Raw genomic sequence first — 16,694 nt, 5'->3', positions numbered from 1 at the left:
TCGGTTTCTGATCGTTTTTATTGAGCGCTGCTCTGAACTTTACATTTGCTTGTGCTAGTTTTCCACATGAAAAAAAAGAGATTTCCCTAATTACACGATTTCACTTTTTTTCTTATCAACGAGTAGAAATAAATAAATTACATATAATTCAATATAAAAGCCACAGGCGAGTTGGCTGGGGGTCTAAGGCGTTGCGTTCAGGTCACAGTTTCCCCTCGGGTTTTTTGTTCGAATCCCACTTCTGAAAAAAAGGTTTTCTCGTTTTTCTCTTTGAAAAGACAATCAAGTTCTTAACAAATTTCATATATTAGACTTCCGCAATACGTTCTGGCTTTAACAGGAAACTGTGCGCTTCCACAGAAAGAGTAACAAGAGGAGACGTTTCCATGTTACTTGTAGACTTAGATAAAGGAACGTGGCGGTGAATGAAAGAGGCACAGACGGGATTCGGACCCGCGATCTTCGGTTTACGAGACCGACGCCTTACCACTTGGCCACCGTGCCGTCGCTGGGAGCGGGGTCAGCTTACTATATGTTGAATCAACCCTAGTAATTTTACTGTTGTAATAGAGGAACAAGAGGCGCAGTCGGTAGAGCTTGCGACCCTTAAGTTCAAAATCGTTGATTCATGGGTTGTTTGTGTCCTTTCTGATCCCTCTAATCTTTTAGTAGGACAGTGCAAGCAGGACGTGATAGGGTACAGTGACTCCCAATGTCATATGAGCTTTGTGTAATTTAGCTTTCTTAACGCTATGGGGCTCGATTCAAATATCGCTGTGAAAGGTTTTTTCTAGATTGAGGGTGATCTGCTCCCGAGTAATTATAAACACCTGAGCGTTTACTGTTTACTGTTGTGTTACTGTGATAAAGGAACACCGCACTTTATCAAAATACTGCTGCTTCCTAATTTTACATAATGGTATTTAGACCGGGGAGAGTGACTGCATTCCAAGAGGCTAAAAGTTGATTTCACAAAGCCCCCATTTAATAAAATACATTAGAAACCGCAAGGAAAACAGTATGTTTTAATAAGTCTTCTCCTGGTTTTATATTATTATAGTCTTTCACATTTGAATGCATACCTTACCGAAAATCTTACCTAGATTACAGGCAACACAAACAGTTCTTAATGCACAAAGTCTATTTATAGTTGACTTTCTGCTAATCACATCTAATAGTTCATGAATCTTCCTGCCCATCATGTGTCTGCTAAGCAGTTTCTCCATTTTCCTCCTCCTGTCATTGTCAGCAAGCACATCAAGATGGGAAAATGTAACAGGGAAAAAGAGTAGCTGGTAGGAGTGGGATTTGAACCAAAACCTCGATCTAGAGACAAGAATACCCATGAGAGCTAGAAAAACAGAAGTCCTTAAGCAGGGTGCGTTAGAACACTCAACCATCCTGACAAGCAACTGGTAGGAGTGGGATTTGAACCCACACCTCGATCTGGAGACAAGAATACCCGTGAGAGCTAGAAAAACACAAGTCTTTGATCATGGTGCTTTGGTGGTGGTGGAGGGGAGTCCCCATTACCTGTAAAGCGCTTTGAATGGTGCTTTAGAACACTCAACCATCCTGACAAGTGATGGATGAATGGAGGTGTATTGAATACACCAGTAGTTCACCAACCTGAGTTGCTTTGCTGGAGAAGTGCCATGTTACATGTTGTAAACGTCAAACGTACAAACGTGTTGTACTTTCCAACCTTTGAGTAATATTTTCCAGAGCTAGGGCGCAGTTGTCTTCACAATCTGGATTATCTCAAAAGCAATGATGTCTGTGTAAAACAGATTTTATTTTCGGGAACCGACGTTGTATTGCATATTTCTAATTGATTTGTTTTCATTATTGTAATGTATAGTGGAGCATAAAAAAACATCTGCAAAAATCTCTATTACGCGTCTTTGGCATTTCAAATAGTAGCGAGAGCGAGGATCAAACCCCCCTCTTGGCGATAGTTGCCTCACGCTCTGAACAACCAAGTCCTGCTTATTCCCGCTGTGGGTCGTGGATGGTGTGTTTTGGTATTTACTCGAAATTACGGAGGATACATGGGACTGCATTTACCTGATAACATACCATGATCTCTAGTACCTAATGAGCTTTGATAATTCAGCTTGCTTATCGCTTTGGGCTCAATTCAAAAGTTGCAGTGAAAGCAGGAGCTGAGCAGGATTCTGTTTAAATGGAGCCAGATCTGTTCACAAGCGGGGAAACACTTCAGCGTTTACTAATTGAAGACCACAATCCGCTAAAACACCCCTGTTTCTTAGACTAAAAGAAGCTAAAAGCATTTTTGAACATGGGTTATATTGTAAATACTGTTATTAAAAAGCTTATTCGCATACTGTCGGTTATTTAGACGGTGCAAAACAGGCTGCCCTTATAAAACTTTCTGTGCCCGTTTTGACCAAGGAGAAAGTATTTTCTGATGGAGCGCTATGCGAAAAGATTTAATTAGCTTTACCCCTGCCAATGATTCAGCATGAAGAAGTAAAAGTTTCAAAGGGAAAAGCAGCTCGCTAACACAGCCAATATTAAATGTACTTGCCGGCACACTATCACGTGCATTGGCTCAGAAGTGATCTCGGCAATGTTCCCAAAGTAAAGCTGAAAGTGCCAAAGAGCATTTCTGTTGAGAAAACTGCCTTGATGTTAAGCTTAGAAAGCCTGTCTTTTAGATGTTCTATCTCTAAACACCTTGTGCAGCCTCCCAACAGACTAACAAATATTTTTTTTGAGAAATGGGCACACACCCGGAAGACAATAACGTTTATCTACATTCGAGTATGTGAATAACAATTTAACAGAAAAAAGTTTGTAAATGAGATTTTGCAAAAATTCAATAAATCGTCTATAAACAGTAAGAAATTATTAAGAAAGTAAGATATTGTTTTATTTTAGAAACTTTAAGACAATGAAGAGAGTTTACAGGTCATCCTTCGCTTTTGCTCTTTCAACTTAAGCGTTCAGGATCCAAGCCCATGTGCGGATGGTTGTATTTCTTAAAGTAACTTGTAATCATCAAAAGTTGTTGTGTAGTCCTTCAGTTCTTTCTCGAGTTGTACCATGGATATTTTATACGATCAATACTTTTCATGATCATTTGCATTTTCCGTTTCAAACGGAAAAAGTTCAAAGTGTCCTTATAACTGTGCTCCACATCTACACGAGAGCGCTTGTAAGAGTACAGGACATGCAATGAGGAGTTTGTGCAGCTTTCAGCTTAGTGCGGAGTCCAGAGGAAGGACTCACTCGCTGAATGATCTCTCAAGAAATTCAAAGGGTGTTTTCTGCAAAAGCCATGACAAGTGTGAAGAACAGAACGAAATGTTTTGAAGTTACATTTAAAACAGGAGAGAACACTGTAGCACTTCGAGTGTGTCTAAATTTAATTGTGTAAACCTAGCTGTCTATAAACACAGACAAGGAGTTCTCACACAACAGAAGATTGCGATGTGAGCACAGTAATATGAAACACTTGGAGATGCCAGGGATTGAACACAGGACCTCATACATGCAAAGCATGCACCCTACCATTGAGCAACATCCCCAACAGAACAGCTTGTGGAACTGACTTAGAGATGTGCAGATGCTCACTGACCACAATCCACCACTCACGAAGAATGTCTGCAGTTTCCCACTTTCGCGTTTCCTCTAATACAGAGTAAATTCATGGGAATGAAGAAATAAGGAAGGAAAAATAGTCACATCTAAGCTTCCAGAGACCGGTTAAAAATGAATCAGTTATTTTTATATCCAGTCACATGGACGATGGCCCAGTGGGCAAAAGACGTATAATATACGTCTATTAAACGCATACCTTAGACGTCTAAATGTGGTCCGCAATTCGTCTAGAATGAAATTCTAATATATGTCTATTGTTATACGTCTATGATAAGGTGTTCATTATACATAAATGGTTGGAGTTCTATTATACGGATAAATTTAGAGCACTATTATACATATATGATTGGAGTTCAGGATAACTTTAGAGGACTATTATACGTATATGGTTAGAGGTCTATTATACGGATAACTTTAGAGGTCTATTATACGTATATGGTTAGAAGTCTATTATACGGATAATTTTAGAGGACTATTATACGTATATGGGTAGAGGCCTATTATACATTACAATACAGATTTTAAAATGTACAACTTCTATATTTCCAAGAAAAAAAATATTACAATGAAAGTTAAGACGATTTTTGTCCACCATTTGCAAACCCTGTCTAATTGTCCTAACAGTTAGAACCAGAAACCTATTATTTTCAGTGTCCAGATCTCCTGGCCCCCTGCCTTGCATATGCATTCTTCAAGTAACACATTGTGTGTTCCTTTATTTCTTTAAAGGTAGGGTGGGACTTCAGCACCGCAGCTAGGAGAAAATTATATAATATCACTACCCAAATAAATGATGATTAATATCTTCTTTAGTATAATCTCAAAAATGAACCATTAAGGTTAACTAAGCTCAAAGCTATAATAAACGTATAAAATTTGGCTTGCATCATAGCAGTTGAGCAATAAAGTCTGTCCTAATTAAAGAGTACCCAAAGTTTGAAAGTACAACATAGAATAAGAATAATTAGAGAAACGGCAAAACGATTTTGTGTCATCTTCCCCTTCACACTATTTTTATGTGCCATTTTTTGCTTATTAACGTACTATTTTAATCAAAATAATATTAAGTAAGATCTGTATGTATTCAGATAGTATTATTATTATTATTTATACTTACTCGTCAAAAGAGGATTGCTGAGATATTTGCGGATTTCTTCTACGATTGAAAAACGTGTCCAAAATGGTGACCAACGAATACTAGCAATGCATTGTGGTATATAACCGGAAAATATACCACAACGTATGCGTTTATTAATGTTGTCGATATTATGGTTGAAATTTAACATTGATAATACATCGCAGCTATGTGCCCCCTACTATGAGCTGATGTGCAATTTTAACGCATGCAGTTAGTAAGGAAACGGTCACTGTTGTAAGGTATTATATATAATGACATTATGGAATAGGATGGGGACAGGCCTGGTGTCACGGGGGGAGGGAGGAGTGTCGCCCCTTCAGTTTTGGGCAAAAGGATTTACTTAACTTGTAATAAAAAAATAGTTGTACTTTGTCAATGGCCAAACATTAATTTATTTACACGTGTAAAATAAATATAGTACATATAGTAATAAATATAGAAAATACAGTAATAAATATAGTAAATTAATTAATTACTACGTAAATAATTTACTTCGTACACTGTGCAGATGGCTGTATACTCCTAGTTGCAGCACCCACGATATATACAGTAAAAAGCCTCAGGCACTGTGTTAGATGTGTTTTCGACGTTATATATGCGTTTATTAATGTTGTCGATTTTACGGTTGCAATTAGATGTTGATAATACGTCGCAGCGACGTATACACAGATGCAGCCATTCAAAATGGGTGGGGTATTTCGTGGTATACCCCGGTGGGCGTGTCACATTAAAACGCAGTATCATGCAGTATCACGCAGTGTATCGCGTCATTTGAGGTCATGCTGGAACCTCTCATGTACAGCATTTGAGCTTGGACAAAAGTTGGACAAAAGTACACAACCTACCTTTATCAGAAATATTTATGCATCAAAGCCTTTACCGAAGATATTACTAATAGTATTAATAATGAATGACTTTGGACAAGCTGTAAACTCAAAGTATTATGCTGGTCCACATTCTTTCTAACCGTCATTTTAAACGAAAATACTTTCAGTTTTTTCTTTGACAAACACCACAGCATTTCGTGGATAATTTCTTAAGCACATTTGTACAAGCACTTGGAATCTGTCCAAGCCCTACTTTGTCAGGCATTTTCTTTTACTGCAACGGACATAAAAACTCCCTTGCTTTTAACAGAGCGTTTCATAATTTCTAACTACGAAAATTATTTAAACTGCAACACTTATCATTCAACCAGGGCTCAAAATATCACAAGGATCCTCAAGAGCACATCAAAGACTGTATTAAAAGATACTTGTATCAGATACATGAGAATCCAGGCTTTTTTTCTCAACACTTTCTTTTCCGTATACCAGATATTATGGAACTACTTCAGAAGGCTGTCAGCCAGTCAGATTCCAGGAATCAATACTTTAAAGAAAATTTGATTTCTCCCTAAACATTTTAAGCATCGAAGTCTTTAACTAACATGTGAAATAGTGGCAGTTTTAAGCTTTTCTGCTAATATAATATGGAATTGCGTATCTAAAGAAATTAATAACGATATGATTATATTTGTGTACTGCGACAGGGCTGTGGAGGGCTGTTTCGCCTCACAATCAGACAAATGCAACATAAATTGGGCTGTGTAGTCTTCTAAGTATCTTAATAAACTTTCAGCATAGCTTTCTCCCCGTTTAGATTTATTTTTCTTGGGATCTTGGGATCAAACGTGGAAAGATTAGATTGTAATCGTTTTTATTTTTTAAATACATTTTAGAAAAGTGTAATCTATACTAAAAAGCTGTACACCACCTGCTATAAAGATACATATTGTAATACTTTCGGTCTCAGATAGGACGGACACAAGAACTCAGACTTGCAGAGTTAAAGCAAGTTAAAGCCTTGATTTTATATATCACCTTTAAAAGTGGCATCACCAAGCAATACAGATTACAAAGTAAATACCCAACACTGATTGCACCCATCTGTCATGTTAATAAAGACCTTTAAATTGAATTTAGTTTTATTACTTGTTTTTCAGGAAGTTAAAAAAAAACACTTGAATTACTTATCCAGTCTCTCGAACTAAAATTATTTTTCAATCAATGCAACTAACATCGGGCAACGTGTTTTTTTTAATCCAACATTGACAGCCACATCTTAAATCTTGTCAGTCAGCTCTTTTTTCTCTATCTGAATTGTGGCGATTCAAACAACCTGGGATAACAAGTGGTCTCAAAGTCACCGAGCTCACAGAGCTTCAACAACAGATGACAATTTCCTTAGTCCTTCCTTAGTCTTCCTGAAATTGTCAGATTATGAGTGAACAAAAGCATTTTATTAAAAACACGTTTGTGTTTGTTTGGGAGCTATATTATGTATTTTTCATATGTAAGAAATAATGATGTGTTCCTGCTTACACATTGCACGACTTTAAAAGCTAGAAAAACAGGTTTCGATTCACATTATCTGGCGAGCCTTGTTTTGTCAAAGGAAAATTCTATTCTACTCTGAGAATGTAGGGGGAGGAAGAATGTCCCTTGTCTTTTTACTTACTCCAATACACCAATGCATTAGCATGTTAAAGCGATTTCATTGAGGAGCCTAGCTTTCTTAACTAGTAAGTACTGTACTTACTGGGTTTTGAAGGGGGGGAGGTGTCTTTTGCTGGAAATCTCGCCCCCTTCTACTTTGAAAATACCTGTGAAACAGGTTTAATTCGTCACAGCCAGCACTCCCGCAGAGAGGGGGGTTGTTCTTGCAGTGCATCGGTATAGATGGGAAAGCCAGAGCCGAGTCAAGTCTAGCCATGTGTGAGTCTAGTCTCACAGAGCTTCAACAGCAGATGACAACTTGTGAGTTTGATTAAGAATGAATAAAAACATTTCATTAATAACGCGTTTGCGTTTGTCTGGGTGCTGAAAAAGTAAAAAACAATTACTTTTTGACAATGAAGAACTGTGTGTGTGTCTCTCTCTCTGCTGGCGTTTGTAATCCTTTTTATTTTTAAATACATTTTAGCAAAGTAATGTACCATAAAAGTATTGTGAGACATATTTGGGTTAACATGTTCAGTGTTCAGTGTGTGGTAATTTGTTTGGTGCAAGTGAAGTTTTATTTAAAATCTGACCCAGGGAAAAGTGTGGTGTGGACGGCTGAGGAGAGAATGCAGGCTCGCGCTGTGTCCGTTATTCTTTTTGTCTTTTTGAGCCAGTGAAAGCTCTGTTGTCCTTCACATGAATGCCTGAGTCATTGTACCGAACCCAGGATTTTACAGTATTTTTTTCTTTAAAATACCAATAACAGCAACATACAGTTTACATAATATGTTGATGTTCCAAAATTAATATAGTTTATGACCTTTATGACCTTTGTTATGCTCTTCGTTAATGTCTAAGCCGGAACACATCATTATATCTCATTTTGTATTTCTTTAAAAAAAAAATCGTTTGCCCAGCCTAACAGTAATGTTGTTATTGTTTTTATCCTGTAAAGCGCTTTGAGGAGCCACCTTTAAAGGCGCCATATACAATAAAGTTCATTATTATTACTATTGTTAATTTGCTGGACAGAGAGGTGAACATTATTACGCAGAAGACAAAGATAGCGATTTACGTTGCATTGTGCATTGTGCTGCTATAATACAGTTTTAAATAATTAAAAGTCTAAACACTATCAGCTTTATTTATGGGTTTTAAATAAAGGCGATTTAAACGCGATTTAAATCAATATAAATGTTTATATTGCAATGCATAGGTGACTATTCATTGTTATTAAAATGACTTAAATTCGATCATGTTGTGATATTTAGAAATATAAATTTGTTTGGTGCGAGTGAAGTTTTATTTAATCTCTCACCCAGGGAAATGTTTTATTTTTTCAAAGAAATGTGATATATAGTATATTCGACGAATCACTGCCCACTGGGTGTGCGGACCTTTTCTTATTTACCTTGTGCAATCGTGTTTCATAAAATGTAATTGTATTATAGCATGAACCCCTGGCGATTTTCTTGATACGTTATATGTGCTCTTGTTTGTATTGTATGTATTTTTGTTGTACAAATAAAAAGTAAAAAGCACAATTTTCCGGATGCAGCTGCTGTAAAAAAAATGAGATCAAGGGTGCTGTACGCAGAGGTCTGAAGCCTGCTCCAAAGAAAAACTTTATGTTAAAGAAGTCGAGATCTCGCCATGAGAGGGGAAGCATCTCAGAAAAAGCAGGTGCAGTCGGTTCCACAGTCATAACGCCACGAAGTTGGACGAAAAGAGCAAGAGCCACCCGGCTTCCTCCAGGCAAGTAATGAGACAAAGAGACAAGGCACAGCGGGTAGTGTGGCTGAGCAGTCTAAGGTGCTGGCTTAAGGCTCCAGGTTCTTTGGGGGCATGGGTTCAACATTTGTCTTTCATCTTTCGCAAGCTGTATAGATTTCTTTAAAAACAAGTTGTTGCAGAAAGGAAACGAACACTTGCATTCACGTAAATTAAAAGGCATGGGATTTGCCTATAACGATAAACTCTGTACAGTAAGACATGAAGAAAGGCACCGCTGGGAATCGGACCCAGGATCTCCTGTTTACTAGACAGGTGCTTTAGCCAGCTAAGCCAATTAAGCTAAATCTGTTCCACAGATGTGCAGTGTGCCTTTCCTCTTGTCGTATTCAAGAGTACTGACTGCGTGAGCTCCTCACTGTGTGTCCTGTACTCTACTGTGAATTCATTTAGATCATCTACGTGGAGTACAGTGACAAGATCGCCTGGAATATTTTCACTGAGTAAGTCATTGAAGAAAACAGAAGATGTCAGAGTGGCCTCATCAACAATCCACTCAGGCAGCGCTCCTCTGTAAAGTGCCGTTCGTTCACATCGATTGGCTTTTTTTTTGCCTTCATTCGTGCAAGTAGTACAGGCAGACGCCCCTATTCTGCCGTGACCCAGATTCGAACCGAGGTTGTTGTGACCACAACGCAAAGTACTGACCACTATACGATCATGGCAAGTTACCAAAACACACGCTGGGGGTGGAAAAGGCTGTGCTTTCTCGTGTGACAGGAGTCACCTGCTCCTGCTTTCCAAAAGATCAGCACCATGTACGAAAGAGCCGCATTAAAACCACTCAAACGTGCAAAATGTGCGAGAAGAGGGGGCTCTTGTTTCCACCTGAAGACTTCTCGCATGTGAGACGAACTGATCATTGCTGCAGCTCAGAAACCTGCAGGAGGTGGGAGGGGTACTCTCGTAGACAGTGCTGACCTTCGGCAAGAGGATTTATACTCTCCAAGATGATATTTGCACTTTCTGGAGAGGAGATTTTCTCCACTTCAGTAGCCCGATTTTGTCGATTGCGTGGAGAGGGCTGTAGAATGTGGCACCGCCTTTCCTGCTCTGTCCATGAAAAGCGTGCTGGTCTCTGGAGAATGAGCAAGGTCCATCAGCGCACTCCAATAAAGGCACTGGAAGCTGCTGAATCGCATTGGCGAAGCTCAACACTGGGCCACTGGGCACAGCTTCCCACCGTTTCCGTAGTGTTGTGGTTATCACGTTTGCCTCACACGCGACAGGTCCCTGGTTCAAAACCAAGCAGAAACAAACGGGCTCCTTTTGTCGCCATGCATACTGTTTGGGGATTCGCCTAGCGCTGTGATTGAACAGACCCACTCACCTCTTAGTGTGCACAGTGCATGTCGCAGCGCTTCCTGCTTTCACTTCAATGCGCGTCCTGATGTACCCCGGTCTCCCGCGTGACAGGTGGGGATAATCACCACTATACTAACGAGGAAGACATCGCTCTCTCCGACCCCCGGCATCATATCCCGACCCACCATGCTGGAAGCCGATGCGTGCTGTGATTCCTTTATGGAGCAGAAATGAAAACCGAGGAGCCGAGAGATCATTTCAGCATTTCGCATGTGAATGGAAAACACAAACGACCAACTTGGAATGACTTGCTTTTGACGCTTTTCAAAGCATTCTTTGTGCATCAAACAGACCCACTCACCTCTTAATGTGGAGGGATCTGCACAGTGCATGTTTCCTGCTTTCACTTCAATGCGCGTCCTGATATTGATTTTTTTTCGTGTGCCATGCGGAGGCTCTGAAAGCGAGAGCAATGAAAAGGTGCACGGCGCTTTGAAAGAAACGGAGGTAAAGACGTCTCTATAGATGGATGACGTCACCCTCCTCCTCTCTGACAATGCCTCAATTAGCAGAGCACTGCAGTGTTGTGATCAGTTCTCTTTGGCTTCCTCTGCAAAAATTAACAAATCTAAGAGTGAGATTTTTTATCAGAACTGGAGGGAGCCAAAAGAAGGACATGATCTCAGGCTGCAAGAGAAGAGAATTAAGGTCCTGGGGGTGTATTTTGGAGAAGAGATAGGAACAGTAAATTGGCAGAACAAATTGCCAATCTTAAACAAAAAACTGATGCAATGGAAGGACCGAGACCTCACCATGACAGGGAAGGTGCTGGTCATCAAAGCCGAGCTCTTGCCTGTCTTGAATTTTCTGGCTTCTACCTTCCCAATCCAACACCGTGTTGCGGCGGCGCTGAGGAGATTGATGTTTCAATTTCTATGGGGTGGGAAGCAGGAAAGACTCAGAAGGGAAATAATGTACAGGCCGCTACCCTCAGGGGGGAAGTCTGTCCCAGATACTGCTACGAAGCTACGAAGCAGAAAATCTGTGGGAAATAGAGAGCATAGGTCAATATCTCAAGAAACTGTGAAAAACATTATCATGTTTAAGTAAAGAATGTGATTTGAACCAGAAAAAAAGAAATTGTTGCTATTTAACTGGTACCGTGTCAAAATGTAATGAGATGTGATCATATATACTGTTTTAAGTATGTATATTAATGTAAAGCTTTCTAATTTGTGATGTCCTGTATTTTTTTTGTGAAAAGAAAATAAAGTTCATAAAAATCGAAATTGGTTCACCCAGGGCGAGGCTCGGCCATTGCACTCCGGCTGTGCTGACCCCTGCGAATTCCCCAAATGTGGGAATCTCGACTGCATAATTTCTGGTAGTGGGGGACTGCGTTCGCGCTCTCCCCTGATGTGCTTGGTCCAATATCGGATACGGAAGAGTTACGACACCATGAGCTGCGATACGATCCCAGTTCGAAGGGAGTCGATTCCACTGCTGGTTCTCGGTTTCTTTTAGTTAGAGGTCCGGAGAAGCATTTCAAGCTCGTTGCACTACTCCTTCCGGACATTCATTCCCTTTTCAAAGTCAGTCGTTTTGCTGTAGTCTGCATTATTTAGGCTGATTATCGAGGTTAGCCTTTATTTGGTCATGGGGGCCTCGGTACTGTATGCTAATTCTCAAGACAGTTTCACCCGTTTTCTGATTGCTAGGTTCTGTACCAGTGCAGACATGTCAAACAGTGAATGGCTGTACCTCTATTGTATCCCTGCTCAATTAATGAAATCAGTAATAAATGAGAGTGCCGTTTCCTACACAGCAGGGTTGGGCCTGGTTAATACTTGGATGGGAGACTTCCTGGGAATACCAGGTGCTGCAAGCTTTTGCTCTCTCGGCCAGCAGGGGTCGCCGTTGGTGCCGTAGGCTTTGGGAGGAAAACCTGGAGGATGGAAAGGTGATCTATAGCCTCATCTCTAGAGATGTTTTGTTGCTATGGCATGTGTGTGACCCATATAGAAAAAAAAAACGTTTGTAAAACGAATATCGAAGCTGCCTCTAAATCTGCAAATGAAGATGAGTCGATAAACCACTTGTTTATCGTATAACTATACATATATTCATTTATTACTGATTTCATTCATTGAGCACGGATACAATAGAGGTACAGCCATTCACTGTTTGACATGTCTGCACTGGTACAGAACCTAGCAATCAGAAAACGGGTGAAACTGTCTTGAGAATTAGCATACAGTACCGAGGTCCCCATGACCAAATAAAGGCTAACCTCGATAATCAGCCTAAATAATGCAGACAACAGCAAAACGACTGACTTTGAAAAGGGAATGAATGTCCGGAAGGAGTAGTGTAACCAGCTTGAAATGCTTCTCCGGACCTCTAACTAAAAGAAACCGGGAACCAGCAGTGGCATCGACTCCTTTCGAACTGGGATCCTATCGCAGCACGTGGTGTCGTAACTCTTCCGTATCCGATATTGGACCAAGCACATCAGGGGAGAGCGCGAACGCAGTCCCCCACTACCAGAAATAATTCAGTCGAGATTCCCACATTTGGGGAATTCGCAGGGGTCAGCACAGCCGGAGTGCAATGGCCGAGCCTCGCCCTGGGTGAATCGATTTTTTAAGAACTTTATTTTCTTTTCACAAAAAAATACAGGACATCACAAATTAGAAAGCTTTACATTAATATACATACTTAAAACAGTATATATGATCACATCTCATTACATTTTGACACGGTACCAGTTACATAGCAACAATTTCTTTTTTTCTGGTGTAAATCACATTCTTTACTTAAACATGATAATGTTTTTCACAGTTTCTTGAGATATTGACCTATGCTCTCTATTTCCCACAGATTTTCTGCTTCCTCCCTCCCTTCTCTCCACAGATCTCTGAGGTAATAGTTCTCTTGGGTGATGAACAGGGCCAGGATACCTGCTGCCTTGACTGGGACCTCGATGCCTTTGAACAGCCCCATGTTCCTCACTCTCCACAGGGCGTCTTTCCCACTGTTCACCACGGCCCAGATCCTGTCAAACACGTCAGGAGGAAGTTTGACAGGAGAGATGCCGTTGTAGCGGCAATGCTTGTTAATAAGACAGAATTAAGCGGTGGTATGCTGTCCTAAATGAGGCCCCATCTCACCTTCCATCTCTGTGGTGCAGCCACAGAGAAAGTATTCATGCAGGCTGATTTAAGATGTTTTCTTTTGATAAGGGACAGCTCCCAGATGGGGATGCACTTAGCTAAGCCTGGCTATCATGATCAATGGTCATCCATTGGCGCCTATCTGTCTAGGGAGTGCCAAATGGACATCTGGACTGCATTCCTAAGTGTCAAGAGTAAGTGACTCATATCTCACCTTGATCAACCAATCAGGGACTGGCAGGGCGTGGTAATACCACGTGGGTCTCCAATGCCTGCCAAACTCTCAACCAATCAGCACACATCTGTGTCTTGGTCAAAAAGTGAGCGCAAGCTCAGATCGGGGCTCTCCTTGGCCATTGTCGCACATCCTCAGAGACAATCATGTGACAACTGCTGTTGTCTGCAAAGGGACTTGGACTTTGTTATAAGCGCAAGGCCGAGGATCCCGTACGTACTCAGAATTCAGAAAGCTTTTAAGCGCAGGAGGCGCCCTATCCCCGCTCGCTCGCTCATTCCCCTGTTCACACGTGCACTGCGGCTTGTCCGTCTGTTTATTTGTCAGCTTTGGCGAGACACGGGTGCTTGTGTATTAGCGTGAGCGTTTTTTATTCTGATCAGGAACAGTTTTACAAGTCCGCAAAGGATCGAGGAAAGGTTTATCGCCAGCTGAAAAGAGACACAGCGCTTCGGCTGTGGAGACTTGTTCGGCTGGCGTTCGGAGAGTCGCGTTTTTCAGAATTGTATTGAGATCATTTTCCACAGAGCTCAGATGTCAAAGCACAGCAGCAGCTCTCCACAGCGATCCTCTATAGCGCCCTTTCTCCCGCAGCTCCGTCCTCATTGGAAGGAAGCAAGAGTGAAAGGCTGAAGTGAAATAGAGCGGGACGAAGGCAGTGAAGAGAGAGAACGTGGAAAGAAGAGAAAAACGCAAGGGAAAAAAAGCAGCGTCGTAAAAGAGGTGACGGAGCTGTCCTCTCAATAAGAAGGGTGCCAGCGAGACTTGCTCTCGCTTACGGCCACACCCCCTTGAGCACGCCTGATCTCGTCTGATCTCGGAAGCTAAACAGGGATGGGCCTGGTTAGTACTTGGATGGGAGACCGCCTGGGAATTCCAGGTGCTGTAAGCTTTTAAGCACAGGAGGCGCCCTATCCCCGCTCGCTCGCTCATTCCCCTGTTCACACGTGCAGTGCGGCTTGTCCGTCTGTTTATTTGTCAGCTTTGGCGAGACACGGGTGCTTGTGTATTAGCGTGAGCGTTTTTTATTCTGATCAGGAACAGTTTTACAAGTCCGCAAAGGATCGAGGAAAGGTTTATCGCCAGCTGAAAAGAGACACAGCGCTTCGGCTGTGGAGACTTGTTCGGCTGGCGTTCGGAGAGTCGCGTTTTTCAGAATTGTATTGAGATCGTTTTCCACAGAGCTCAGATGTCAAAGCACAGCAGCAGCTCTCCACAGCGATCCTCTATAGCGCCCTTTCTCCCGCTGCTCCGTCCTCATTGGAAGGAAGCAAGAGTGAAAGGCTGAAGTGAAATAGAGCGGGGACGAAGGCAGTGAAGAGAGAGAACGTGGGAAGAAGAGAAAAAAGCAAGGGAAAAAAAGCAGCGTCGTAAAAGAGGTGACGGAGCTGTCCTCTCAATAAGAAGGGTGCCAGCGAGCCTTGCTCTCGTTTACGGCCACACCCCCTTGAGCACACCTGATCTCGTCTGATCTCGGAAGCTAAACAGGGATGGGCCTGGTTAGTACTTGGATGGGAGACCGCCTGGGAATTCCAGGTGCTGTAAGCTTTTAAGCGCAGGAGGCGCCCTATCCCCGCTCGCTCGCTCATTCCCCTGTTCACACGTGCAGTGCGGCTTGTCCGTCTGTTTATTTGTCAGCTTTGGCGAGACACGGGTGCTTGTGTATTAGCGTGAGCGTTTTTTATTCTGATCAGGAACAGTTTTACAAGTCCGCAAAGGATCGAGGAAAGGTTTATCGCCAGCTGAAAAGAGACACAGCGCTTCGGCTGTGGAGACTTGTTCGGCTGGCGTTCGGAGAGTCTCGTTTTTCAGAATTGTATTGAGATCGTTTTCCACAGAGCTCAGATGTCAAAGCACAGCAGCAGCTCTCCACAGCGATCCTCTATAGCGCCCTTTCTCCCGCAGCTCCGTCCTCATTGGAAGGAAGCAAGAGTGAAAGGCTGAAGTGAAATAGAGCGGGGACGAAGGCAGTGAAGAGAGAGAACGTGGGAAGAAGAGAAAAACGCAAGGGAAAAAAAGCAGCTTCGTAAAAGAGGTGACGGAGCTCTCCTCTCAATAAGAAGGGTGCCAGCGAACCTTGCTCTCGCTTACGGCCACACCCCCTTGAACACGCCTGATCTCGTCTGATCTCGGAAGCTAAACAGGGATGGGCCTGGTTAGTGCTTGGATGGGAGACCGCCTGGGAATACCAGGTGCTGTAAGCTTTTAAGCGCAGGAGGCGCCCTATCCCCGCTCGCTCGCTTATTCCCCTGTTCACACGTGCAGTGCGGCTTGTCCGTCTGTTTATTTGTCAGCTTTGGCGAGACACGGGTGCTTGTGTATTAGCGTGAGCGTTTTTTATTCTGATCAGGAACAGTTTTACAAGTCCGCAAAGGATCGAGGAAAGGTTTATCGCCAGCTGAAAAGAGACACAGCGCTTCGGCTGCGGAGACTTGTTCGGCTGGCGTTCGGAGAGTCGCGATTTTCAGAATTGTATTGAGATCGTTTTCCACAGAACTCAGATGTCAAAGCACAGCAGCAGCTCTCCACAGCGATCCTCTATAGCGCCCTTTCTCCCGCTGCTCCATCCTCATTGGAAGGAAGCAAGAGTGAAAGGCTGAAGTGAAATAGAGCGGGGACGAAGGCAGTGAAGAGAGAGAACGTGGGAAGAAGAGAAAAACGCAAGGGAAAAAAAGCAGCGTCGTATAAGAGGTGACGGAGCTGTCCTCTCAATAAGAAGGGTGCCAGCGAGCTTTGCTCTCGCTTACGGCCACACCCCCTTGAGCTCGCCTGATCTCGTCTGATCTCGGAAGCTAAACAGAGATGGGCCTGGTTAGTACTTGTATGGGAGACCGCCTGGGAATACCAGGTGCTGTAAGCTTTTAAGCGCAGGAGGCGCCCTATCCCCGCTCGCTCGCTCATTCCCCTGTTCACACGTGCAGTGCGGCTTGTCCGACTGTTTA

At 42.4% G+C, this 16,694-nt stretch overlaps 6 non-coding genes and 1 pseudogene across 6 annotated transcripts; 5 read left to right on the top strand and 2 right to left on the bottom strand.

Moving 5' to 3' along the window:
• Positions 1 to 432: 432 nt before the first annotated feature.
• trnat-cgu (transfer RNA threonine (anticodon CGU)) lies at positions 433 to 504 on the bottom strand. The gene has a single exon. It is a non-coding gene; the product is annotated as a tRNA-Thr (tRNA).
• Positions 505 to 11,589: 11,085 nt separating this feature from the next.
• On the top strand, positions 11,590 to 11,760 carry LOC148670654 (U1 spliceosomal RNA). The gene has a single exon (XR_015938841.1). It is a non-coding gene; the product is annotated as a U1 spliceosomal RNA (small nuclear RNA).
• Positions 11,761 to 12,856: 1,096 nt separating this feature from the next.
• LOC148670653 (U1 spliceosomal RNA) lies at positions 12,857 to 13,021 on the bottom strand. The gene has a single exon (XR_015937454.1). It is a non-coding gene; the product is annotated as a U1 spliceosomal RNA (small nuclear RNA).
• A 1,504-nt stretch (positions 13,022 to 14,525) lies between these two features.
• LOC148670652 (5S ribosomal RNA) lies at positions 14,526 to 14,644 on the top strand. Its single transcript, XR_015938163.1, has one exon. It is a non-coding gene; the product is annotated as a 5S ribosomal RNA (ribosomal RNA).
• Positions 14,645 to 15,181: 537 nt separating this feature from the next.
• Positions 15,182 to 15,300, top strand: LOC148670651 (5S ribosomal RNA). Its single transcript, XR_015938060.1, has one exon. It is a non-coding gene; the product is annotated as a 5S ribosomal RNA (ribosomal RNA).
• A 537-nt stretch (positions 15,301 to 15,837) lies between these two features.
• On the top strand, positions 15,838 to 15,956 carry LOC148670650 (5S ribosomal RNA). Its single transcript, XR_015938492.1, has one exon. It is a non-coding gene; the product is annotated as a 5S ribosomal RNA (ribosomal RNA).
• Positions 15,957 to 16,493: 537 nt separating this feature from the next.
• On the top strand, positions 16,494 to 16,612 carry LOC148670649 (5S ribosomal RNA; annotated as a pseudogene).
• Positions 16,613 to 16,694: the final 82 nt, after the last annotated feature.

This window comes from Lepisosteus platostomus, chromosome 5 (genome assembly GCF_059453375.1).
Source record: "Lepisosteus platostomus isolate fLepPlt1 chromosome 5, fLepPlt1.hap1, whole genome shotgun sequence".
NCBI classification, from domain to species: domain Eukaryota; kingdom Metazoa; phylum Chordata; class Actinopteri; order Semionotiformes; family Lepisosteidae; genus Lepisosteus; species Lepisosteus platostomus.
This window is presented reverse-complemented; position numbering and strand designations above follow the sequence as displayed.